Consider the following 25,892-nt stretch of genomic DNA (forward strand, 5'->3'; position numbering starts at 1 on the left):
ATGTCCATCCCCTCATCCCCGGGATTAACTGAGTGAACCTTCTTTGTACTGACTCGAGAGCAAGTATGTCTTTTCTTAAGTATGGACACCAAAACTGTATGCAGTATTCAACAACAACGACTTGGATATATATAGCACCTTTTACATCATAAAAGGTCCCAAGGCGCTTCACAGGAGCATTATCAAACAAAATTTGACACCGAGCCACACAAGGAAATATTAGGACAGGTGACCAAAAGCTTGGTCAAAGAGGTAGATTTTAAGGAGAGCCTTAAAGGAGGAGAGAGAGATAGAGAGGCGGAGAGCTTTAGGGAGGGAATTCCAGAGCTTAGGGCCTAGGGAGCTGAAGGCACGGCCCCAATGGTGGAGCAATTAAAATCGGGTGATGTGCAAAAGGCCAGAATTGGAGGAGCGCAGATATCTCAGAGGGTTCTAGGGCTGGAGGAGGTTACAGAGATAGGGAGGGGCGAGGCCATGGACGGATTTGAAGACAAGAATGAGAATTTTAAAATCGAGGCGTTACTTAACCGGGGACCAATGTAGGTCAGCGAGCACAGGGGTGATGGGTAACGGGATTTGGTGCGAGTCACTATTCATAAAAAGGAATATACAAGCACATACAAGTAATGAAGGACAGATGAAGACCCTCTGGTATCCAGCCTCTCCCATACAACTGCAAGATCTTGGGTACCACTATATGCCTGCCTGTGACCCTCCAGATAGTTTATAAGGAAACACGTTATCCACTATCCCAGAATTTCAAGGTTTAACTACACAGCTCAACGTTACCTGATTTTAGAGATTCATTGGATGGATTTTTGTTTTACTGCAATAAAATGGCGGCATGTAGCTCTATTAACATATCATTGAAAAGATGGTTTTACAGCCCCTGTTTAACACTTGTATTTATGTGATCCGTGAATTGTGCCAAATTTTAGGGGGAAAAATTAGGTTGCGCCCCCTTTGGGGCGCTAACTTCACCCGGGCGCTACTTTTAGTGCCCCCGCGGCCAGAATTCATTGGTAGCGCCCCCGAGAGGGAATCGGGGCGCTACTAGAAGCGCCTCGCCTCCCTCTTGGGGCGCTGCGAGGGAATATCGCAGCGCTATGTGCCACAGCGCCATGCTCTGCGGCAAGTTGCGCCGTGGTATTGCAGGCCTTCCTCCCCTTCTTAAAGGGGAGGGGCCTTGCGCAGCGCGACCCTGGGCCCAGCTGGGCCACTAGGGATCGGAGTGCCGGCAAAAGAGCCCGGCACTCAAGAGAAGTGCCGGGCTCATGGAGCGCAGCCAGCACTCTGCGGGGGGTGGGCTGCAGAGGAGACTGGGGACTGCAGAGGGGGCAGGTGCTGGCAGGCAGCCAGCAGCAAAAATGGCCGCCTGGCACCTCGCCTTTAATTAGCGCCGCCCCGGCCACAGGTAGGCCCCCCTGACCCCATCAGATATAGCGTCCGGCGGTAAGTCAGGGGACGCTACCAAAGGTCGCGGCCGGGGCACAAGCAGACCGCTGCGCAGGTGCTAACGATTACCGCCGCCGCTAACATCCTGCTGAATTTCACTGGAGGCGTTGGTGGCGCCGCACCCGGGTGCTAGTTGCTTTGCACCCCGTTAGCACCCTCTTAGGGCGCTAACGGGAGGTGCAAAGCAACTGAATTTTTCCCCCTTAGTCTTCGCAAAATATTTGTCACTTTGATACAGAAAGACGTTTCACTTGGGATTGGTGGAGCACTGGGTTCAGGTACTAAGAGGGAAAAATTCAGTTGGTGGCACCACCTGTTAGCACCTTAAGAGGGCGCTAAGTGGGGCGCAAACCAACTAGCGCCTAGGTGCAGCGATATCTGCGCCTCTCTCGAAATTGACCGGACATTTTGCGGCGGCGCTAAACACTACTGCCACGATCTCCTGCGCTGGCAGATCGTGACGTCAGTCGAGTGCGCATCGCCCCGGACTGGAAATTGAGTGGCGCCCCCTGCCTTAACGCCTGCAGCTAGCAACGACAGGTTGAGGGGAGCGTTTTGCAGTCGGAAAGGGACTGGGGGAGCGCTATTTAAAGGCGACCGCTTCCTCCCTTTTTTTGTTGGTGACATTTTTGCACCATGCATTCTGAGAGAGAGAGAGACTTCTGGAGAGATTCTACACTGTGTGAAGGAGTTTTGCATACTGAGCAGCACTTTGCAGGTTCATTTTGATTTGCCCTTGTATCTATTTAGAAGAGACTGTGGGGGCTGCACTCTGAGCTACTTCCCTGGGTCTCTCCATTGTTCTTTCCAGCAGATTTGATGTACATGTCTCTCCAGGCCGAGACTCAAGGCTGCAATGAACAGGATGTGGATGGAGACCAAGATAAACCCTCCCCTTTAAGATAAAAACAGAAAATGCTGGAGAAACTCAGCAGGTCAAGCAGCATCTGTGAAGAGAGAAACAGAGTTAACGTTTCAGGTCGATGACCATTCATCAGAACTCCCCTTTAAGAATTGGCCGGTGCCAGTGTGTCTGTGTTCCATTGCTGACTGACATCACATGAGCTTCGCCAGCGCTGTGAGTTAGCGCCTCGCTCCTTGGCCTTTGCGCCTTAAGACAGATGTGAAGCGCCTGATTTAGCGCTCCAATCACCTCCAGGGGTGATAAAAGCCAAGTTTGCAGTCGGAGGCGATAATTAGCGCCAGGCGCTAATCTTTGTGCCCGGCTGATAATTGCGCCCCAAATGGGGCGATACCGAATTTCTCCCCCTAAGGCTTTCACTTCCAGGTCCTGGGTAAAAATCCAATCCAGTGTCAGCCATGGCTCAGTGGGCTCGCTCGCCTCTGAGTCAGAAGGTTGTGGGTTCAAGTCCCACTCCAGGCCAACACTACTGAAGAAGTGCTGCACTGTCAGAGGTGCTGTTTTTTGGTTGAGATGTTAAACCGAGGCCCTGTCTGCCCTTTCAGGTGGACGTATTGGAAGAGGAGCAGGGAAGTTCTCCCCAGAGTCTTGACCAATACTTATCCCTCAATCAACATCACTAAAACAGATTGGCCTAGAAATTCAGTTGTTAGCACCAGCCGCTAGCGTCTTAAGAGGGCGAGAAGTGGGGCACGGAGCGGCTAGCACCCGGGCGCGGCGCGATCTGCGCCTCTCACGAACTTGAGTCAAGAACTAGCGGCGGCGCAAAACCGCAGCGCCCGCTCAGCTGCGCGCGCAGATCCTGACGTCATTTCATGGTGCAACGCCCTTGTTGCGCCCCGAACCGGAACTTCAGTGGCGCCCCCCTTCTTTGCGCCTGGCGCGCCCAGTGACTGGTTGAGTGGAACGGTTCCCAGTCGCTGTGGGGCTGGCGGGAGGCGCTATTTAAAGGGGACTCTTCCTGCATTCTTTGTGGCTGTAACATTTGCGTATTGATTTATCATTGGACCGCAGGCATCTGTAAGGAATACCTATTATATTCACATGTGATCACATGCTGAGTTGTCATTGGCCTGCAGGCATCTGTAAGGACTGCTATTGTTTAGAAGACCCAAGGGTCCTGACTCCATCTTGTGCACACGGTGCTGTACTGTTGTGAGTCAGATCAGATCTAATGCTTCATTAAAGAGTTTAAACTGTAATACTCCGTTGTCCTGCAATATACTACTTTTGTACAAAGTGTGCAAAACAAGACATGGGGCTGGATTTTCAGTTGCTTGCACCAGCAGTTAGCGCCTTAAGAGAAGTGAATTTCGGGCGCTATGCGTGTAGCGCCCGGGCGCAGCGCAGTTTGCGCCTCGCCCCAAATTAAGTTGGCCGTTAGCATCGGCGCAAAGTTTAGCGCCCGCCCGGATGCGCGCGCAGAAAATGACGTCACATCCTCGTGCAACGCCCTTTGGCCGCCCCGATTCCAAACTTCAGTCGGACCGCCCCATTGTGCGGCTGGCGGCCGGAGTGTTTGAAAAAAGGAACGCAACACAACCAGCGCGGGCCCCGGGGGGCGCAAATTAAAGGGGACGTACCCTCCAGTATAAAGCCCAGCCATTTTTCAGCAAACACTCTTGTGCAACGCATTTCTGGACACACAACAAGGAGGATAGCTAACTGGTTTCAAGCAGCAACAGCGCAGGTATTTTTGGACTCAGGCCAGAGCGCTGCAAGTGGCCTTTTGGAAATTTGACTGTTTGCCAGGATTTGATGGGGGTTGCATGGGGTGCCAACGCGGAGCTGCAGCGCCATGTCCGTAGGGCTCGCAGACGCATTGTGAGAGGGGCAGCCCTGGCTAGAGGCAGAGGGGGCTACAGGCGTCGGCCACGTAGGCCTTACCCAGTCAGGCTATACTGCCAGCAGCGCTCCTACCTAAACATGAGTGCCGCGCGATGTGTTAGAAGGCTCCGATTCCGAAAGGAGGTGATTGCAGAGATCTGCCACCTGCTTCGAAGAGATCTGCATCCAAAGCTCAGGTGCAGGACGTCTCTGTCGGTGGAAGTGAAGGTGACGGTGGCATTGAACTTCTATGCCACCGGCTCCTTCCAATCCGCTGCTGGGGACATAGCAAACATCTCCCAGTACGGCGCGCATCGCTGCATCCGCCAGGTGACCGAAGCACTGTTCAGAAGGAGAAGCCAATTCATCTCCTTCCCCATGGCCCTGCAGAGCCAGCATCAGCGCGCCTTGGGATTTGCAAGACTCGGGGACTTCCCCTTGGTGCAGGGCGCCATTGACTGTGTGATGAAATATTCCATTCATCACTGCCTGTGACTGTGGTTGGTTTCAGGTTTCCCCTCACCATTGTATTGTATATTGGAATGTATGGAATGTGTTGTGTGTAGGGCTCCGCCCATACCTGGCCTCTATGTAAACCAGCTCAGTCTGGCCTCATATCCAGTACTGCAGAGCTCCAGATGGAAGATACCTCTCTCCACTGCGTGTTATCTTCTAAGTTAATAAAAGCCTTGTTTTGTTCCGCTAACATTGAGTCTCGGGATTATTGAGGCACATCAATTTTATTAACTTATTTTTCAACACAATGGATCAACTCCTGAAACCCGAACGTTTGGATTTGGATCAGCATGCTCCGGACGCATCAGCATGCTTCGGACACTGGTTTATGTGTATGGAATTCTTCCTGGACAATTCCGCAGCCGTCAAAGACGCTACGGACGCTGCGAGTATGAAACTCGGAATCCTGCGGAATTGGGTAAGCCACTGGGTTTACCCCCTCATCCAAGACGCCGACACGTACCTGGCCGCCTGCGACATCTTAAAGGCGCATTACCAGCAGCCTACGAATGAGGTGTATGCTAGGCATCTGCTCGCCACTCGCGCACAGCGACCTGGGGAATCGGTGGAGGAGTTCCTAGGCACCCTGAAAATGCTTGGCAAAGACTGCAAGTGCCGAGATGTAAAAGCCGCAGTGTACACCGACGAGCTTGTTCGCAATGCCTTTATCACAGGCCTCAGCTCCACTTACATCCGGCAAAGACTGCTGGAAAAAACGGGATTGGACCTGAAACAGGCTGCGGACACCGCGCGATCCCTGGATGTGGCCCAGAGAAACTCGGACGCCTACTCTTCAGCCCGCGCCGTCCACGCCGCCACGTGTGCACCAAGGGCGCCGCCATCTTGGAAGGCATCTTCCCCGCCCGGCAGCCCGACACCGTCGGGGCCCCGCTCTCCCCCCAGAAGCCCTACGACAGCCGCGACGCGTCGGGGACCCAACTGCTACTTCTGCGGGCAGCCAAAGCACACCAGAAACCTGTGCCCGGCGAAAGGCACCACCTGCTTTAAGTGCGGTAAGAAGGGGCACTTCGGGAAGGTGTGCAGAGGGAACCCCGCCGGAAAACCAAAACCCGCCACCGCCGCGTGTGCGCCGTGGGAGCGGCCATCTTGGACGCCATCTTGCCCGACCTCGTGGGGTCCGCCATCTTGTGAGCAGACAGCGTGGACGCCATCTTGTCTCGATCAGGGTCCTACAGTGGCATCGGTCACAGTGGACCAGACCAGGCCCCACCCGCTATCCAAATCAATGGTGGACATCGAGGTAAACGGGTGCCGGGTTAAATGTTTAATTGACAGCGGAAGCACGGAGAGTTTTATCCACCCTGAACTGGCACAACAACTCTCCCTAAAGGTGGTCCCTACTCGGGGTACCATCTCTATGGCTGATAAAACCCAGACATCGACCATCCTGGGTTACTGCACGGTACAATTGTCCGTTAACGGGACTGTATATGATAATTTTAAAGTATTAATCATGAAGAATCTATGCGCGAGCGTGATCTTGGGCCTGGATTTCCAGTGCAACCACCAAAGCATCACGCTCAAGTACGGTGGGTCCCAGCCGCCCCTCACAGTGTGCGGCCTGGCTACCCTGAAGGTAAAGCCGCCTTCGCTATTCGCGAACCTTACCCCTAACTGCCGGCCAATAGCGACCAAAAGCAGGAGGTACAGCTGGGAGGACAGGCGGTTTATCGCGACCGAGGTAGACAGGCTCCTGAAAGAGCGCATTATTGAATGCAGCAATAGCCCATGGCGCGCCCAAGTGGTGGTGGTAAGGGGTAGCGAGAAGAAACGGATGGTGATCGACTATAGCCAAACGATCAACAGGTACACCCAACTAGACGCCTACCCGCTACCCCGCATATCAGAAATGGTGAACCAAATCACCCAATACCGGGTGTTCTCCACCATCGACCTCAAGTCAGCGTACCACCAGCTCCCTATCAGACCAGAGGACCGCCCGTACACCGCCTTCGAGGCGAACGGACGCCTCTACCAATTCCTCAGAGTCCCCTTTGGGGTGACGAATGGGGTCTCGGTCTTCCAGAGGGAGATGGATCGCATGGTCGATGACCACCACTTGCAGGCAACCTTCCCCTACCTCGACAACGTCACCATCTGCGGTCACAACCAGCAGGATCACGACTCGAACCTCGAGAGGTTCCTGAAAACCGCACAAAAACTCAACCTCACCTACAACGAGGACAAGTGCGTTTTCAACACCACGCGCCTCTGCATACTAGGCAGTGTGGTGGAGAATGGGGAAATCGGACCAGACCCCGACCGATTGCGCCCCCTACGGGAGCTGCCCCTGCCCAACACTCCCAAAGCCCTGAAAAGGTGCCTGGGGTTATTTTCTTATTATTCCCAATGGGTCCCCAACTACTCCGACAAAGCCCGCCCCCTCTTGAAAGCATCCTCTTTTCCGCTCTCTGCTGAGGCCCACGCCGCCTTCAAAAGCATTAAGCAGGATATTGAGCGGGCCACGCTACAGGCAGTGGACGAGAACACTCCATTTCAAGTGGAAAGTGATGCGTCTGACTTTGCCTTGGCGGCCACCCTCAACCAGGCGGGGCGGCCCGTAGCTTTCTTCTCGAGGACCCTCCAAGGGCCCGAGATCAGACACTCCTCCGTGGAAAAGGAGGCCCAAGCCATCGTGGAGGCAGTGCGCCACTGGCGCCACTACCTAGCTGGCAAACGCTTCACCCTACTTACCGACCAGCGGTCGGTAGCGTTTATGTTCAATAATAAACAGAGGGGGAAGATCAAAAATGATAAGATTCTTAGGTGGCGGATCGAGCTCTCCACCTTCGAGTATGACATCATTTACCGGCCAGGGGCCCTTAACGAATCCCCAGATGCCCTCTCACGAGGGATGTGTGCCAGCGCCACCGGGGATCGGCTACAGACCCTCCACAACGACCTCTGCCACCCAGGGGTCACGCGGCTGTTCCACTTCATAAAGTCCCGCAACTTACCCTACTCGATTGAGGAAGTTCGGTCTCTGACCAGGAACTGCCGCACTTGCGCTGAGTGCAAGCCTCGGTTCTACCACCCTGATAGAGCCCACTTAATCAAAGCTACACGGCCCTTTGAGCGGCTCAGCTTAGATTTCAAGGGCCCCCTCCCGTCCGTCGACCGCAATGTTTACTTCCTGAACATTGTGGACGAATACTCCCGGTTCCCATTCGCCTTCCCCTGCCCAGACATGACCAGCGCCACGGTCATCAAATGCCTCAACAGCCTGTTCTGCCTGTTCGGTATGCCGAGCTACATCCACACGGATAGGGGGGCGTCCTTCATGAGTGAAGAGCTACGCCAGTACATGCTGTCCAGGGGTATCGCCACGAGCCGTACCACCAGCTACAACCCCCGGGGTAACGGTCAAGTGGAGCGAGAGAACGGGACAGTATGGAAAGCAGTCACTCTAGCTCTAAGGACCAAGGGCCTCCCTATCTCCCGCTGGCAGGAAGTCCTCTCAGATGTGCTCCATTCGATACGGTCGCTATTGTGTACTGCCACTAATGCCACGCCTCATGAACGAATGTTTAGCTTTCCCCGGAAATCCACCTCAGGCGTATCCATGCCGTCATGGCTCTCCACCCCAGGTCCGGTATTCGTGCGAAGGCATGTGAGGGGCCATAAGACGGACCCTCTCGTGGAGCCAGTGCACCTACTCCATGCCAACCCCCAATACGCGTATGTCCGGCACGCCGACGGAAGGGAGGACACCATGTCAATAAAAGACGTCGCCCCAGCCGGTAACGACAACAACCACGGCAATAGCAGCAACAACGACCACAGCAACTCTTACCCACCCACTACTCTTTCATCACCCCCGGAAGAACATCGACCAACGGCACCCCCACCAACTACCCCTTCAACAACCCTGGCGGCACCCCTGGCAGAGACCCAGGAGGCCACCGGGGACACCCAGCCGACACCCGCGACACCACAACAGCCACGTCGGTCGCAGAGGACTACCAAACCCCCGAACAGACTAAATCTATAGAAGGGGTGAATGTGATGAAATATTCCATTCATCACTGCCTGTGACTGTGGTTGGTTTCAGGTTTCCCCTCACCATTGTATTGCCTGTGACTGTGGTTGGTTTCAGGTTTCCCCTCACCATTGTATTGTATATTGGAATGTATGGAATGTGTTGTGTGTAGGGCTCCACCCATACCTGGCCTCTATGTAAGCCAGCTCAGTCTGGCCTCATATCCAGTACTGCAGAGCTCCAGATGGAAGATACCTCTCTCCACTGCGTGTTATCTTCTAAGTTAATAAAAGCCTTGTTTTGTTCCGCTAACATCGAGTCTCGGGATTATTGAGGCACATCAGACTGTACGCATGTGGCTTTGCGGGCCCCTCTGGAGCATGGCGAGCAGTATCGCAACAGGAAGGGCTACCATTCTCTGAATGTGCAGCTGGTGTGTGACCACAAGCAGCGCATCATGGCTGTCAATGCCAGCTTCCCAGGCAGCAGCCACGATGCGTTTATCCTGCAGCAGAGTACTGTGCATGACATGTTCGAGGCACAGCCTCCCCCAAGAGGATGGCTACTCGGGGACAAAGGCTATCCTTTATGTACCTGGCTCATGACCTGGAGTAACTCCACATTTGTACAAACCTGGCCTCAACCTCGGCCTTAACACAAAAAATAAGCCCACGAACCAAACAACCATGGGCAAAAGAAAGATGGCCACCGCCATATAAAACGAAAGCTGGCCACACCCTCTACTGAGTGGCCCACGAGGGCGACACCTTGTCCAGCCTTTTGCCTCCCCTGCCCGGCCTGCTGCTCCTTCACAAGCTCTGCCCAGTGGCTACTGCGAGGCTGGGGGAAGGCGCCTGAGGCTCAGATGTCCTTCCGCCAGATGCCGCTGGGGGGCGGCCTACACGGCCTTTGGGCATCGAGGGGCCGGCTGCTGAGTGGCGCACCTGAGCCTGGCCAACATCAGCTCCAGCTGCTTGCCCTTGACGCCCCAGTGGGGGAGTGGCGGCGACGGATGGCGCAATGTGGGCAAGCTGGTGTCTGGGATGCGCTGGCTGGTGCTGTGGCGCGCTGGCACTCGGCCGGGCCCGCACTGCAGGATCCGCAACAATCAGCCGAGGGGCGGCTCGCTGGGCTGCTCCAGCGCGGCGGCTGCCCTGGCGATGCCTGCCTGAGACAGCGCGTGTGGCAGCAGTGAGTGCCCCTGTTGTCCTGGTGTGCGCCCGCATCACACCCGCCAGGGTCTTGACGGCATCAGTGAGCATGCGGCCACTCGCGGCAGTTGATGCCCCGAACTCGCGCACACTGGTCGCCAGCGACTCGATGGCCTCAGGCATGCGCCCCACCACGCTCATGAGCTCCGTGTGGCGCCGGTCCGAATCCTCGGCCACCTTGTCCAGCTTCCGCGCCTCCTCCGAGGTGAAGGTGTCCGGACTGGAGTCGGGACGCTCCCGCTGGGGAGCAGGGGACCGAACTAGGGGAACCTTGCCACGTTGGTGGCGGCGAGTGTCCCGATCAACTGCACTCCCCTCTGATCCTTCCCCCCTTTGGGGGGAAGGCCGCGGCCCACGCGCACGGCTCCTGAGTGGCTGGACGCCACTGGTCCCAGAAGCTGCAATCCGCTGCGACAGTTGGTCCAGGCACTCGTCCAGTGAGGACGTGTCAATCATTTCGTCCTCTCCTGCGGGACCTGAGTGTTCCCTTGATGGTCCGGCTTGCTCTTGCTCCTCCTCCTCCTCCTCCTCCTCCTGCTCGGAGGGGCTGTCACTGGCAGCTTCAGGGTCCTGGTCGTCACCAGCTGAAAGCAGGGATGCACAAGAGTAGCTTCAGAGTGAGGAGACGGCGTCAGCGAGGGAGTTAGGACTGGTGGCATTCAGCGCATTGGTGGGACAGTGGCAAAGGAGGTAGCTCAGATGCGCAAGTGCGACGCGAGAGGGCCAAAAGGCGAGGTCCTTACCATTGCCGGGCAGTGGAGGGTCGGCTACTCCGCACGCTGTGGGCACGATCAGCCGGGCTCCCATGAGCCCACACACGCGCTCCTCCAGGCGAGTGAGCTTCTGCAGCTTGGCACGGCCTCCCCTGGTCCTGGCACGGGCCTGGCGATTATAGGCAACTTTAGCCTGCAAGAGAAAGGACGGGCTGTAAGTACGGAGTGTAGCCCTGATGTAGTGTGCACTGCCTCCCATGGTGGAATAGCTTGGCCAGAGTGTAGCCCTGGTGTACTGTGCACTGCCTCCCATGGTGGAATAGCCTGGCCAGAGTGTAGAGTGCAGAATGGGCAATTGATGCTCATGACTGTCCCAAAGCTGCTGGCTGAGGGCTGGCCATTAGGACTTTCAGCTCCCTTTGCCCATCATGTCAGGTGTACATGCAAGAATGAGGAGGAGACTGGAAAGGGTACTCACCCTGACAATCCTGGTCAGGTCGTTGTATTTTTTACGACATTGTTTGTGGGTCCTGGGGGCATTGCCGCTGAACGTCACCCTGTTGGCGATCTGCTTCCAGGCTCTGGTGTAATCTTGGTGGTTCGGATTCCTCCCAGTCTCTGGGAACAAGATCCTGCGCCTCTTCTCCAGAGCTGTCACCATTATTTCCAGATCACCCTCTGAGAAGCGCAGGGCACGCTCACGGGCCTTCTCTGGCGTTGCCATGACTCCCTGGGGCTGAGCAGCAGTGTTGAGACCTATTTGCAAAGCTGCAGTGTGCAGGGCGTGGCAGCAGACCAAATCGTCCCTTCCCCCTTTAAGAGCTGGTCGGCGCCACGGGGTCTGCTGTCAATCAAAAAATGACCGCACCCGCGCTGCGCCCCGCCTCGGCGCTATCCCTCTGCACCGCCGGCTTAGCACCTAAAGATAGTAGTGGAACGCCTCTTTTAGCGCTCCACCAACCTCTTAGGGCGAAGCCACTGAATTTCCAGCAAGGGGGCGCAACTTTGGGGCGGGCGCTAACTTCGGGCGGGCGCTAATGTTAGCGCCCCAAAACTGGCTATACTGAAATTCTAGGCCATGGTGTCAGAACAGGGATTTGAAATGGACATCGTTGGAGCTCCCTTACCCCGAATGAATTGGGAATCTTTGAACTTACATAGAGAATGGTGCAAGTTCAAGCAACACGTGGAGTTAATGTTCTCGGGTCCGTTGAAAAGAAAAGGGGAGGAAGAAAAATGCAGCTACCTACTCCTGTGGATCGAAGAAAAAGGGAGAGACATTTTTAACACATGGTCTCTCACCGCGGATGAAGCAAAGGTACTGAAAAGTAATTTTGACCCTTTTGAAGCATATGTGATGCCCAAGACAAATACGATATTCGCTAGGTACAAGTTTCAGGAGCAAGTACAAGGAGTTAGTGAGTCATTTGAACAGTTTGTGACTGAGTTAAAACTGTTGGTAAAAGACTGTGGGCTAGATTTTCAGTATAGGCAGTTTTGGGGCGCTAACCTTAGCGCCCGCCCGAAGTTAGCGCCCGCCCCAAAGTAGCGCCCCGTTGCCGGGAATTCAGTGGCTTCGCCCTAAGAGGTTGGTGGAGCGCTAAAAGAGGCGTTCCACTACTCTCTTTAGGCGCTAAGCCGGCGGTCCAGAGGGATAGCGCCCAGGCGGGGCGCAGCACGGGTGCGGTCATTTTTGCACTGACAGCAGACCCCGTGGTGCCGACCAGCTCTTAAAGGGGGAAGGGACGAATTGGTCTGCTGCCACGCCCTGCACACTACAGCCTTGCAAAGAGGCCTCAACACTACTGCTCAGCCCCAGGGAGTCATGGCAACGCCAGAGAAGGCCCGTCAGCGTGCCCTGCGCTTCTCAGAGGGTGATCTGGACATCATGCTCACAGCTCTGGAGGTGAGGCGCAAGATCTTGTTTCCAGACAGTGGGAGGAATCCAACCCACCACGACTACACCAAAGCCTGGAAGCAGATCGCCCAGAGGGTGACGTTCACCGGCGAGGCCCCCAGGACCCACACACAATGCCGTAAGAAGTACAACGATCTGACCAGGATTGTGAGGGTGAGTAGCCTTTCCAGTCTCCTCCTCATTCTTGCATGTACACCTGACATGATGGGCAAAGGGACCTGAAAGTCCTTTTGGCCAGCCCTCAGCCAGCAGCATTGGGACAGTCATGAGCATCAAATGGCCATTCGGCACTCTACACTTTGGCCAAGCTATTCCACCATGGGAGGCAGTGGACAGTACATCAGGGCTTCACTCTGTCCAAGCTATTCCACCATGGGAGGCAGTGCACACTACATCAGGGCTTCACTCTGTCCAAGCTATTCCACCATGGGAGGCAGTGCACACTACATCAGGGCTTCACTCTGTCCAAGCTATTCCACCATGGGAGGCAGTGCACACTACATCAGGGCTTCACTCTGTCCAAGCTATTCCACCATGGGAGGCAGTGCACACTACATCAGGGCTTCACTCTGTCCAAGCTATTCCACCATGGGAGGCAGTGCACACTACATCAGGGCTTCACTCTGTCCAAGCTATTCCACCATGGGAGGCAGTGCACACTACATCAGGGCTTCACTGCGCACTTACAGCCCGTCCTTTCTCTTGCAGGCTAAAGTAGCGTTTAATCGCCAGGCCCGTGCCAGGGGTGGCCGCGCCAAGCTGCAGAAGCTCACTCGGCTGGAGGAGCGCGTGTGTGTGCTCATGGGAGCACGTGTGATTGTCCCCACAGCGTGCGGTGTATCCGACCCTCCACTGCCCGGCAATGGTAAGGACCTCGCCTTTTGGCCCTCTCGCGTCGCACTGGCCCATCCGAGCTACCTCCTTTGCCACTGTCCCACCAATGCGCTGAATCCCACCAGTCCTAACTCCCTCGCTGACGCCGTCTCCTCACTCTGAAGCTACTCTTGTGCATTCCTGCTTTCAGCTGGTGACGACCAGGACCCTGAGGCTGCCAGTGACAGCACCTCCAACCAGGAGGAGGAGGAGGAGCAAGCCGGACCTTCGGGGGAACAGTCACGTCCCGCAGGAGAGGAGGAAATGCTCGACACCTCCTCACTGGACGAGTGCCTGGAGGAACTGTCGCAGGGCAATGCAGCTTCTGGGACCAGTGGCGTCCAGCCACCCAGCAGCCGTGCGCGTGGCCCGCGGCCTTCCCCCCAAAGGGGGGAAGGATCAGAGGGGAGTGCTGCTGCTCGGCACACTCGCCGTCACCAACGCGGCAAGGGTCCCCTAGTTCGGCCCCCTCCTCCCCAGCGGGAGAGTCGCGACTCCAGTCCGGACACCTTCACTTCGGAGGAGGTGCGGAAGCTCGATCAGATGGCCGACGACTCGGACCGGCGCCACACGGAGCTCATGAGCGTGGTGGGGTGCATGCCTGAGGCCATCGAGTCGCTGGCGACCAGTGTGCGCGAGTTCGGGGCAGCAACTGCTGCGACTGGCCGCATGCTAACTGATGCCGTCAAGACCCTGGCGGATGTGATGCGCGCGCACACCAGGACCACAGGGCCACTCACTGCTGCCACACGCGCTGTCTCAGGCAGGCATCGCCAGGGCAGGCGCCGCGCTGGACCATCCCAGCAAGCCGGCCGTCGGCTGATTGCTGCGGATCCTGCAGTGCGGGCCCGGCCGAGTGCCACCGCGCCACAGCACCAGCCAGCGCATCCCAGACGCCTGCTGGCCCACATTGCGCCATCCGTCGCCGCCATTCCCCCTCTGGGCCGTCAAGGGCAAGCGGCTGCAGCTGATGGTGGCCAGGCTCAGGTGCGCCACTCAGGAGACGGCCCCTCGAGGCCCAAACGCCGTGTAGGCCGCCCCCCAGCGGCATCTGGCGGAAGGGCATCTGAGCCTCAGGCGCCTTCCCCCAGCCTCGCAGCAGCCACTGGGCAGAGCTTGCGAAGGAGCAGCAGGCAGGGCAGGGGAGGCAAAATGCTGGCCAAGGTCTCGCCCTCGCGGGCCACTCAGTAGAGGGTGTGGCCAGCTTTCCTTTAATATGGCGGTGGCCATCTTTATTTTGCCCATGGTTGTGCTTTTGGAGGGCTTTTTTTTTGCGTTAGGCCGACGTTGAGGCCCGGTTTCAATAAAGGTGGAGTGGCTCCTCCCCAGTTTGTGGGAGTGAGTCGTTTGTTGGGCTTTTTGTGGGGCCCGTTTATTGTTTTTGGGGATTCATGTGGGAAGGGCTTTTCATTTTTGTTTAATAAAAAATTATCTTTATTCATGCAGTCTCCATGGTTGTTCTTCTTAGTGTTTGTTGGCTTCGCCGGCTGAGGGCTTGCGGAGCGGCTGCATTCATCTTCCCTCATGGCCCCTGGCCATTCCCTGACAGGGGGCTTAGAAGTACCGTGTAATAAGGTGGCGTCGTGCGGCCCTTGGCCCTGGTCGCTCCCTCCTGGGAACGTACTCCTGCTCCTCCTCCTCCTCCTCCTCCTCCTCCTCATGCTCCTCCTGCTCCTCCTCCTGAGGTGCTGGTCCAACGTCAGGTGGCAGTGCCTGAGTCCTGCGGATAGCCAGGTTGTGTAGCATGCAGCAAACCACCACAAATTGGGAGACCCGGTCCGGCGAATACTGGAGAGCTCCTCCGGAGCGATCAAGGCAGCGGAACCGCTGCTTGAGGACCCCAATAGTTAGCTCGATGATGTTGCGGGTGGTTTGATGGCTCTCGTTGTAGGCCTCTTCAGCAGCGGTCCTGGGCGCGCGGAGCGGGGTCATGAGCCAGGTGCACAAAGGATAGCCTTTGTCCCCGAGTAGCCATCCTCTTGGGGGAGGCTGTGCCTGGAACATGTCATGCACAGTACTCTGCCGCAGGATAAAGGCATCGTGGCTGCTGCCTGGGAAGCTGGCATTGACTGCCATGATGCGCTGCTTGTGGTCACAGACCAGCTGCACATTCAGAGAATGGTAGCCCTTCCTGTTGCGATACTGCTCGCCATGCTCCAGAGGGGCCCGCAAAGCCACATGCGTACAGTCAATGGCGCCCTGCACCAAGGGGAATTCCCCGAGTCTGGAAAATCCCAATGCGCGCTGATGCTGGCTCTCCAGGGCCATGGGGAAGGAGATGAATTGGCTTCTCCTTCTGAACAGTGCTTCGGTCACCTGGCGGATGCAGCGATGCGCGCCGTACTGGGAGATGTTTGCTATGTCCCCAGCAGCGTATTGGAAGGAGCCGGTGGCATAGAAGTTCAATGCCACTGTCACCTTCACTTCCACCGACAGAGACGTCCTGCACCTGAGCTTTGGCCGCAGATCTCGGCGAAGCAGGTGGCAGATCTCTGCAATCACCCCCTTCCGGAATCGGAGCCTTTTAACACATCGCGCGGCACTCATGTTTAGGTAGGAGCGCTGCTGGCGGTATAGCCTGACTGGGTAAGGCCTACGTGGCCGACGCCTGTAGCCCCCTCTGCCTCTAGCCAGGGCTGCCCCTCTCACAATGCGTCTGCGAGCCCAACGGACATGGAGCTGCAGCTCCGCGTTGGCACCCCATGCAACCCCCATCAAATCCTGGCAAACACTCTAATTTCCAAATGGCCACTTGCAGCGCTGTTGCCTGAGTCCAAAAATACCTGGCTCTTGCTGCTTGAAACCAGTTAGCTATCCTCCTTGTTGTGTCTCCAGAAATGCGTTGCACAAGACTGTTTTCTGAAATAATGGATGGCCTTTATACTGGAGAGGACGTTCCCTTTAATTAGCGCCCCCCGGGGCCCGCGCTGGTTGTGTTGCGTTCCTTTTTCCAAACGCTCCGGCCGCCCGCCGCACAATGGGGCGGTCCGACTGAAGTTTGCAATCGGGGCGGCCAAAGGGCGTTGCACGAGGATGTGACGTCATTTTCTGCGCGCGCATCCGGGCGGGCGCTAAACTTTGCGCCGGCGCTAACGGGCAACTTAATTTGGGGCGGGGCGCAAACTGCGCTGCGCCCGGGCGCTACACGCATAGCGCCCGGAAATCACTTCTCTTAAGGCGCTAACTGCTGGCGCAAGCAACTGAAAATCTAGCCCAGAGTATATGCAGATAAAGATGAGATGGTCAGAGACTGCATCGTGTTTGGAATACATTCAGCTAAAGTGAGAGAGAAACTTTTGAATGTTGGGTCCGGGCTAACACTGGACAAAGCTATAGACATAGCTAGGTCGCACGAGATAGCCCAAGCACAGTTGAAAACCATAACTGGCGCCACGAGCAGCTCGAGTGAACAGACAGGGCACGCAGTTAATAGATACACACCAAAGAACACTGCCCAGAGAGCATGTTTCAGAACAGAAAGAACAGCGAGAGTTCTAAAAATGGGCGACACAGACATAAAACGCTTCAAAAACTGTGGATATTGTGGAAACAACTGGCATGGAGAAAAGGAGTACTGCCCTGCCAAAGGAAGGCAATGTACTAAGTGTGGTAAACGGAACCACTTTGCTAAAGTTTGCAAGACTGTTTTCGGAAAAACAGTACACACAGTGAGTGACAGCCAAATGCCAGATAGAGAGCCAAATGCAGAGGAACTGTTTATTGATTCTGTGTCACAGAAAAACAGATTTCAGAGACTGAGCAAGCCTATGCCGATATTGAGATAGGAAAACAGGGCAAAGAGCTTAAGTTTAAACTAGACACTGGATCTCAGGTTAATGTAATTCCTCTGAGTGAGTATCACAGCTTGAAGGATGAGTGTGAGCTACAGCCCACCTCATGCAGACTGACCGGCTATGGGGGTGAGCAGCTCAATGTAAAAGGCACATGCGTGATGAAATGCAAGTACAAAGAAAGTGACATGATGTTGAACTTTTACATTATTGACACTCAAGCACCTCCAGTGCTAGGTCTAAAGGCATGTTTAGACATTGACCTCGTCAAGCTAGTGCTATCATTGACAGCACCAGTTGAGAAGCAGACAGTCATGGAGGAGTTTGCTGACGTTTTCAAAGGAATCAGACTATTCCCAGGTGAATGCACTATTCACCTTGACCCAGCAGCAACCCCTGTGGTTTGCGCACCGAGAAGGATACGCCTTGCTCTACGTAGTCGCCTGAAGGAGGAGCTGCAGAGCATGGAGAATACAGGAATCATCATCCGGGAAACAGAACCGACAGAGTGGGTCAACGCGTTAGTAGTGGTTGAGAAACCACGTACAGGCAAGCTCAGAGTCTGTCTCGACCCGAGATTTGAACAAGGCTATCAAACGCCCTCACTACCCTCTACCAACGCTAGATGACATCACACCCAAGCTAGTGGGAGCACGTTACTTCAGTGTAATGGACGTACGATCAGGATACTGGACTATCAAGCTCACGGAAGAGTCATCTAAGCTAACAACATTCAACACACCATTTGGACGCTACCGATTTCTGTGTTTACCATTTGGTCTTATCTCAGCTCAGGATGAATTCCAGCGGAAGATCGACGAAACCTATGAAGGCCTCGACGGAGTAGTCGCAATCGTAGACGACATCCTCATCTATGGCAGGAATAGAGAGGAACATGACAGGAACCTCCGTGCGATGCTACAAAGATCACGGGAGAAAGGTATCCGGCTCAACCCCGAGAAAAGCATAATCGGATCCACCGAGATCAGTTATTTCAGGCATCGCCTCTCAACTGATGGCATTAAACCGGATCCAGAGAAAATCTCCGCCATCAAGAAGATGGAGCCGCCGAAGAACCGCGCAGAGCTAGAGACAGTACTAGGCATGGTTAACTACTTAGCCAAGTTTGCCCCGAGCCTCTCCGAAATCAACGCACCCATGCGTCAGTTGCTCAAACAATCCAATGAGTTCCTGTGGGACAAACAACATGACACAACATTTCAGAAAATGAAAGACCTAATCACCAGAGAACCAGGACCAGTTCTTGCCTACTTCGACCCCAACAAAGAGCTCAGACTACAAGTGGACGCGTCAAAGTACGGACTAGGCGCAGTATTACTGCAAGAAGGAAAGCCCATCGGCTACGCTTCCAGATCTCTCACAGACAGTGAAATCAACTATGCTCAAATCGAGAAAGAGCTATATGCAATTCTGTTCGGATGTAAGCGTTTCCACCAGTACGTCTATGGCCGACAAGTCATTGTGGAATCCGACCACAAGCCCCTCGAGTCAATCATGAGGAAACCACTAGCCGCAGCCCCACCAAGGCTACAGAGAATGATCCTTCAACTACAGAAGTATGACTTCACAATCATTCACCGTCCAGGCAAAGACATTTCTGTCGCAGACACGCTCTCCAGAAAGTCTCTTAGCTACCAGGACAGCAGCCTCAGTGAAGGCATGGATGTGCAGGTGCACATGGTGTACAGCAGCTTACCTGTGAGTGACTCAAAACTGAAGGAGATCCGAGCAGGAACAGAGAAAGATGCACAACTCACACTGCTGAGCAAAGTCATACATGAAGGATGGCCTGAGGAAAGGAGGAAATGCCCTCAGAGCATATCTGAATTCTGGAACCACAGAGATGAACTGTCACAAATCAATGGAATCATCTTCAAAGGGGAGAAAATCATAATTCCTACCAGTCTCAGAGAAGAGATGTTGACAAAAATTCATGCTGGACATATGGGCATGGAAAAATGCAAACAAAGAGCACGTGACATTATGTTTTGGCCCGGAATGTGCAAACACATTGAGGACATTGTCGGAAAATGTTCCATTTGTACAGAGACAGCAACACCAAAAGAGATACCATGACAGGTCAGCTAGACTACTGCTGCAGAATCCGTCAGAATCCAGGAGCATGACCACTGGAAGCCAGCAGTCGTCATCCAGCCAGCTGACACTGAGCGATCGTATCACGTCCGCACCCCAGAAGGACAGGTGTACCGCCGCAATCGCAGGCACCTCCTGAACACCAAGGAACGACACCGTCATTCCGACGAGAGGATCAGTTCAACAGAGTGTGATGAACAGAGCAATACACAAAACATATCATACTTACCTGAACCTAAACCTGAACCGGATTTGTTGACCGATTCAGGAGCATGCTCAGTTCCATACCACACAAGGTCGAGACGAGAGGTCAAGCCTAGAGTTATCCTTGACTTGTGAACTGTCAAAGGGTGTAGGCGGATTGCTGCCCTAAAAAAACTGTACATCGTTATTGAAACGTTGAGATGTTTTCAGTGCTAGTTAAATGTTGAGTTTACTTATATGTTGATGCTACTGAGAACATTATGTAGAAGAAAGGTTCAAAAGTAATGCATAACATTTTTCTTTTAAAAGAAAGGGGATGTTGTGGCAGAGCCACCAGGGGACTCTTATATCGATGTACATAATTATCTGTAACAGAATGAATCTGTACCTGTATTCGTTTTACTGCATGTAAATAGCGCGGTCTCTGTAGGATTAAGACCAAGTGCGATGACGTCACCACGTGGGTCATGTGACGTTCCCAACGGCGGGAAACGTGATGACGTCATGACGTCAGACTGAGGAGCGTTTTCCCTCAGTCCTCGTGGAGCCAGCATTGAGCATAGACCTGTTAGTTAGTTCTCCTGCGTTTTGATTGCCACTTCTGCAAAACAGTATTAAACTTTGTTTGGTTGACAGACTGACTTGATCTCGGTCCTTTGGTTAGGAATCTAGCAATTCCTACAGTGGTGACCCCGAACTTTCACGAACGATCTTCGCGGAGGAAGCGCAACGCAACGAAACGATGGAAACGAACGCGGTGGCTTTGAAGCTCCCTCAGTTTTGGGAACAACAGGTGGCCTCCTGGTTCGTGCAAGCGGAAGCTCAGTTTGACCGTCGAAACATCGTGGTGGATCAGACCCGTTACCTCTACATGGTCTCCGCACTCGACGGATCCACGGCTTCGAGGATCATCAACCTGCTTGAAAACCCCCCGGTCGTCGGCAAGTACAGCACGCTAATAGCATGGTTAATTCAGGCTTTCGGCCTCACGAAGGCGGAGCGCGCACGCCGCTTACTGATGCTGCCCGGGTTAGGCGACTCCAAGCCATCGGAGTTAATGTGCCAGATGCTCACACTCCTTGGCTCCGAACCACAATGTTTCCTCTTTCGAGAGTATTCTTGAGTCAATTGCCCGAGCAGATACAGGCAGCCCTCGCAAGATCGGATACTACGGATTGCGTAGCGCTTGCCGCCGAAGCAGACACCATTTATGCGGCACGCAGCAATTCTGCGCCTCCACGAGGCGCCCCTCCCTTGCGGACTCTGCCCCGACGCCTCCATCGCCCGGCTTGTGTTTTTACCACGCCCGTTCCGGCGCGAGGGCCAGATGCTGCCAACCTCCCTGCAGTTTCATGCCTCAAACGAAGAAAAAACGCCAGCACCAAATACTGGAAAGGAAGACCGAGCCTGAAGGATGTCCCACGGCCGCGATGGCGGTTGGCGATTCTGGGAATATAGGAGTCGTTCGAACAGGCTTGTCCGACCTCCTCTTCGATTGACTTTCACTGTCAAAGACAATTCTGGGGGGGTGCATGTGGCAGAGCCACCAAGGGACTCTTATATCGATGTACATAATTATCTGTAACAGAATGAATCTGTACCTGTATTCGTTTTACTGCATGTAAATAGCTCGGTCTCTATAGGATTAAGACTGAACGCGATGACATCACCACGTGGGTCATGTGACGTTCCCAACGGCGGGAAACATGATGACGTGATGACGTCAGACTGAGGAGCGTTTTCCCTCAGTCCTCGTGGAGCCAGCATTGAGCATAGACCTGTTAGTTAGTTCTCCTGCATTTTGATTGCCACTTCTGCAATACAGTATTAAACTTCGTTTGGTTGACAGACTGACTCGATCTCAGTCCTTTGGTTAGGAATCTAGCAATTCCTACAATGTACATTTGCATATTGATCTATCATTGGCCCACAGGCATCTGTAAGGAATACCTATTATATTCACATGTGATCACATGCTGAGTTGTCATTGGCCTGCAGGCATCTGTAAGGACTGCTATTGTTTAGAAGACCCAAGGGGGTCCTGACTCCATCTTGTGCACACGGTGCTGTACTGTTGTGAGTCAGATCAGACCTAATGCTTCATTAAAGAGTTTAAACTGTAATACTCCGTTGTCCTGCAATATATTACTTTTGTACAAAGTGTGCAAAACAAAACAGTGGCAGCCATTTTGTTCCACTCCTTCTGTGTGAGAGAGAGAGATTTGGAGAGAGACAAAGGGAGAGAGCTTTCTGCTTTGACTCATCGCTCGCACAGGTACTTCTGGCTTCAGGCCAGAGCTTTGCAGTTGGATTTATTTCTCAGTGCCATAGCCTTGTGTGGCCACATATAATGGGGGTTGCAATGGGTGGAAACGTTGGGTTTCTGCATTGCATTGAAAGGGCTCAGAGACGCTGAGAGAGAGTGCCAATTATGGCCAGACGGAGAAGGGCCAACAGGCGTCGGCACAGGAGGCCTTACCCTCCCAGGGTATACCGACAGCACTTCTCCTACCTCAACATGTCTAAGGAGCAGTGCATTTGGAGGCTTCGATTAAGAAGGGAGGTGGTCACGGAGATCTGCCACCTGCTTCAGAGAGATCTGCAGCCTCAGCTGAGAAGCAGGACGTCTCTGTCGGTGGCGGTGAAGGTGACAGTGGCTCTCAACTTCTATGCCACCGGCTCCTTCCAATCCGCTACTGGGGACATTGCCAATATCTCCCAGTTCGCGGTGCATTGCTGCATCCGCCAGGTCACGAATGCCCTCTTTAGAAGGCGACATCAGTACATTTCCTTCCCCATGACCCCGGACAAGCAGCCAGAGCATGCAATGGGATTTGCAAGATTAGAGGGCTTCCCCATGGTCCAGGGCACCATTGACTGTACGCATGTAGCTTTGCGGGCGCCTCTAGAGAATGCCGAGGATTACCGCAACCGGAAGGGTTACCATTCGCTGAACGTGCAGTTGGTTTGTGACCACAGGCAGCTCATACTAGCTGTGAATACCCGCTTTCCAGGCAGCAGCCACGACGCCTTCATCCTGCGCCAGACTTCTGTGGCAGACATTTTCGAAGCCCTGGCTCACCCAGGAGGCTGGCTTCTCGGGGACAAGGGCTATCCTTTGTGCACCTGGCTGACGACCCCACTCCGTGCGCCCACCACCCCTGCTGAAGAACGATACAATGACAGCCATCAAGCGACCAGGAACATCATTGAGCACACAATCGGCGTGCTGAAGCAATGGTTCTGCTGTCTGGACCATTCCGGGGGAGCCCTACAGTACTCACCTGAGCGAGTCTCCCATTTCGTTGTAGTGTGCTGCATGCTGCACAACCTGGCTATCCTCAGGACTCAGCCACTGCCAGCAGACATTGGAGGACCACCAGAGGAGGAGGAGGAGGAGGAGGAGGAGGAGCACCAAGACGGGAGGGAGGCACAAAATGCAAGGGCCATCCGTCAGCGGCTTATTGCAAGTCGGTTCTAGGCCCCCTCTCAGGGAATGGCTTGTGCCATTGAAAGAACATGAATGGAGCCGCTCCGCAAACCCTGAGGCGGTCAAGGCAACAAATAGTTCAAAGTGCAAACATGGACAATCTGAATAAAGACAATTCTTTATTTAACAAACTCTGTGCCCTTCCCGCATGACAAACAAATACAGAGAAACCCCCCAAAAAACAGTCAGACACATAACTGGCTCTCACAACCTAGAGAAAATGAACAAAACAGTGAAACAAAAATGACCATGATCCTCGGCCTTCATAAAAAACAAACACAACATTCTCGGCCTTCATAAAAAAGTAACACAACATTCTCGGCCTTCATAAAAAACTCAACATTTTGCCACACCTCCTACTTTTTGGCCTGCGAGGGTGATCCGCCTCGATTGCGCGATGGGCCACTTCCCGCCCTGCAGCTCCTCCTCAATGGGACCCCAGTGGCTGCAGCAAGGCTGGGGGAAGGCTGCTGAGGGTCAGGTAGTGAGTCGGCAGATGCCCTTGGGGGACGGCCTGGACCAGCTCTGGGCCTGGAGGACCTGGCTGCTGACTGCTCCAACTCTGCTTGGGCGGCAGCAGTCTGTCCTATGGGTGGTGGCAGCTGCAGTGGAGGAGTGACAGGAATGCTGCCAACCTGACAGAGCACAGGCACTCCCTGGTCGGCCGAGACACTGGCACTCGCATGGGCCAGCACTGAAGCATGCGCAGCAATCTCCTGAAGCACAGACTGCTGGGCTGCTGTGGCGCGGCGAGGGCCCTGGCGATTCCTGGCCGATCCAGCGAGGGTGGCAGCAGTTAGTGCCCGTGCGGCCCTGATCTGTGTCTGCATCAGACCAGCCAGTGAATGCATGGCACGACTAAGCACTTGGCTGGAAGCCACATGTGATGCAGCGACGTCCTGCTGACTCCTGGCCTGTGATGCAGCAACGTCCTGCTGACTCCTGGCCTGTGATGCAGCGACGTCCTGCTGACTCCTGGCCTGTGATGCAGCGACCTCCTGCTGACTCCTGGCCTGTGATGCAGCGACCTCCTGCAGACTCCTGGCCTGTGCTGCCCCGAAGTCCTGCAGACTCCTGGCCTGTGCTGGCCCGAATTCCTGCACACTCCTTGCCAGTGACTCTATGCAGTCAGGCATCCTTGCCACTGCAGCCATGAGCTCAATGTGCCTGCGCTCAGCCTGGGCGCCCATTTCACCAAGGAGCCGCACCTCCTCTGCGCTCACTGTAGCAGGACTGGAGGCCGAACTCACCCTCCGGGGAGAAGGCCGCCGAGCTTCCCTACCCCTCCCGCATTGCTGCAGCCCGCTGGGCCCTGGAGCTTCACCGTCATCAGACCCTTCCCCCCTGCTCCCCTCCAGGGAAGACATGTCCCCATCATGGCCATGGGCTGCCTCGGCTGAGGGTGGCACTGATGGTCCGGCTTCCTCTTCCTCCTCCTCGCCTTCTGATTCACTCACAGTGCCAGCTTGAGGGCCCACCTCCTCACCTGGCGATTCAGCATCTGAAAGCAGGGAGGCACAAGAGTTGCTTTAGAGTGAGGACAGGGCGGCAGCGAGGGAGGCATGAGTGCTGCAATGGTTCGAGAGTGACAATGGATGCTGCTGTGAGGCACAGGTGGAAAGAGAGAGGTCAAAAAGGTGATAACTTTACCATTGCTGTCCGGAACGGGGTCGGCATCTCCAGTGGCGACGGGGCCAATCAGCCGGCCTCCCATAATCCATTCCACTCGCTGCTCCAGGTCACTGAGGTCTTTAAGTTCAGGATGGCCTCCCCCGGTCCGTAGCTGCTGCCTGCGATTGTGGGCCAGCTTGCCCTGCAAGAGAAAGGACGGGCTCTGAGTACAGTGTCAAGCCCTGATCTTGCCTGCACTGCCTCCCATGGTGGAAAAGCCCTGACAGTGTCAAGCCCTCATCTTGCCTGCACTGCCTCCCATGGTGGAATAGCCCTGACAGTGTCAAGCCCTCATCTTGCCTGCACTGCCTCCCATGGTGGAATAGCCCTGACAGTGTGTAAAGTGGTGAATGTGCATGTGATTTTCATGAGAGTCCCATAGGTGTTGGATGAGAGCTGGGTATTGGGGCTTTCAGGACCCTTTGGCCATAAAGTGAGGTGCACATGCAGGGATGAAGAGGATACTGGAAAGGGTACTCACCCTGACAACCCGAGTGACGTCGTTGAACTTCTTTTTGCATTGCGTGGGTGTCCTGGGGACCATGCTGCTGGAGGTCACTCTGTTTGCCACCTCCCTCCAAGCTTTCCTGTATTCGCTGGGCAGTGGCCTCCTGCCACTGTCAGGGCATAGGGTAGGTCGCCTGCGCTCCACTGCACCAACCAGAACCTTCAGGGCACCCTCACTAAAGCGCTGCGCTCACTCCCTGGCCTTCTCCATGGTCGTGGGCGTTGAGTTGTTGAAGCAGATCTGTCTAGGCCTAGATTCAGGGCTGCAGTGTGCAGGGCGTGGCAGCAAAACAAATCGACCCTCCCCCTTTAAGAGCTGACCGGCGCCAACGTGTCTGCCTGCAATCTATAACTCGCCGCACCTGCGCTGCGCCCGCCCTCGCTGTTAGTGCCTCGGCTCGCTGGCTTAGCGCCTTATGATAGTCATGCACCGCCTGCTTTAGCGCAGCAGAATCCTCTTGGGGCGATGCAACTCAATTTCGGCGAAGGTGGCGCTAAGTTGCGCCCGGCGCTAAATTTAGCAAAAGCCCGGCTGTAGCGCCCCAAATGTGGCGATACTGAATTTCTAGGCCATTATCTGGTCATTATCGCATTGCTGTTGTGGGATCTTGCTGTGCATAAATCGGCTGTTGTGTTTCCTAAATTACAACAGTGACTACACTTCAAGAAAAGTACTTCA

The 25,892-nt window shown here is 54.8% G+C and overlaps 1 protein-coding gene and 1 long non-coding RNA gene across 2 annotated transcripts in view; both read left to right on the plus strand.

Moving 5' to 3' along the window:
- The window catches only part of pcnx2 (pecanex 2), a 946,160-nt gene that overhangs the window by 276,401 nt on the left and 643,867 nt on the right, over positions 1-25,892 (plus strand). The window lies entirely within an intron of this gene.
- LOC147112420 (uncharacterized) lies at positions 8,268-9,032 on the plus strand. The gene is made up of 2 exons (XR_015079435.1): positions 8,268-8,792; positions 8,838-9,032. It is a non-coding gene; the product is annotated as an uncharacterized LOC147112420 (long non-coding RNA).

This window comes from Somniosus microcephalus, chromosome 9 (genome assembly GCF_052327205.1).
Source record: "Somniosus microcephalus isolate GS21.2 chromosome 9, FLI_Smic_1.0, whole genome shotgun sequence".
NCBI lineage: Eukaryota > Metazoa > Chordata > Chondrichthyes > Squaliformes > Somniosidae > Somniosus > Somniosus microcephalus.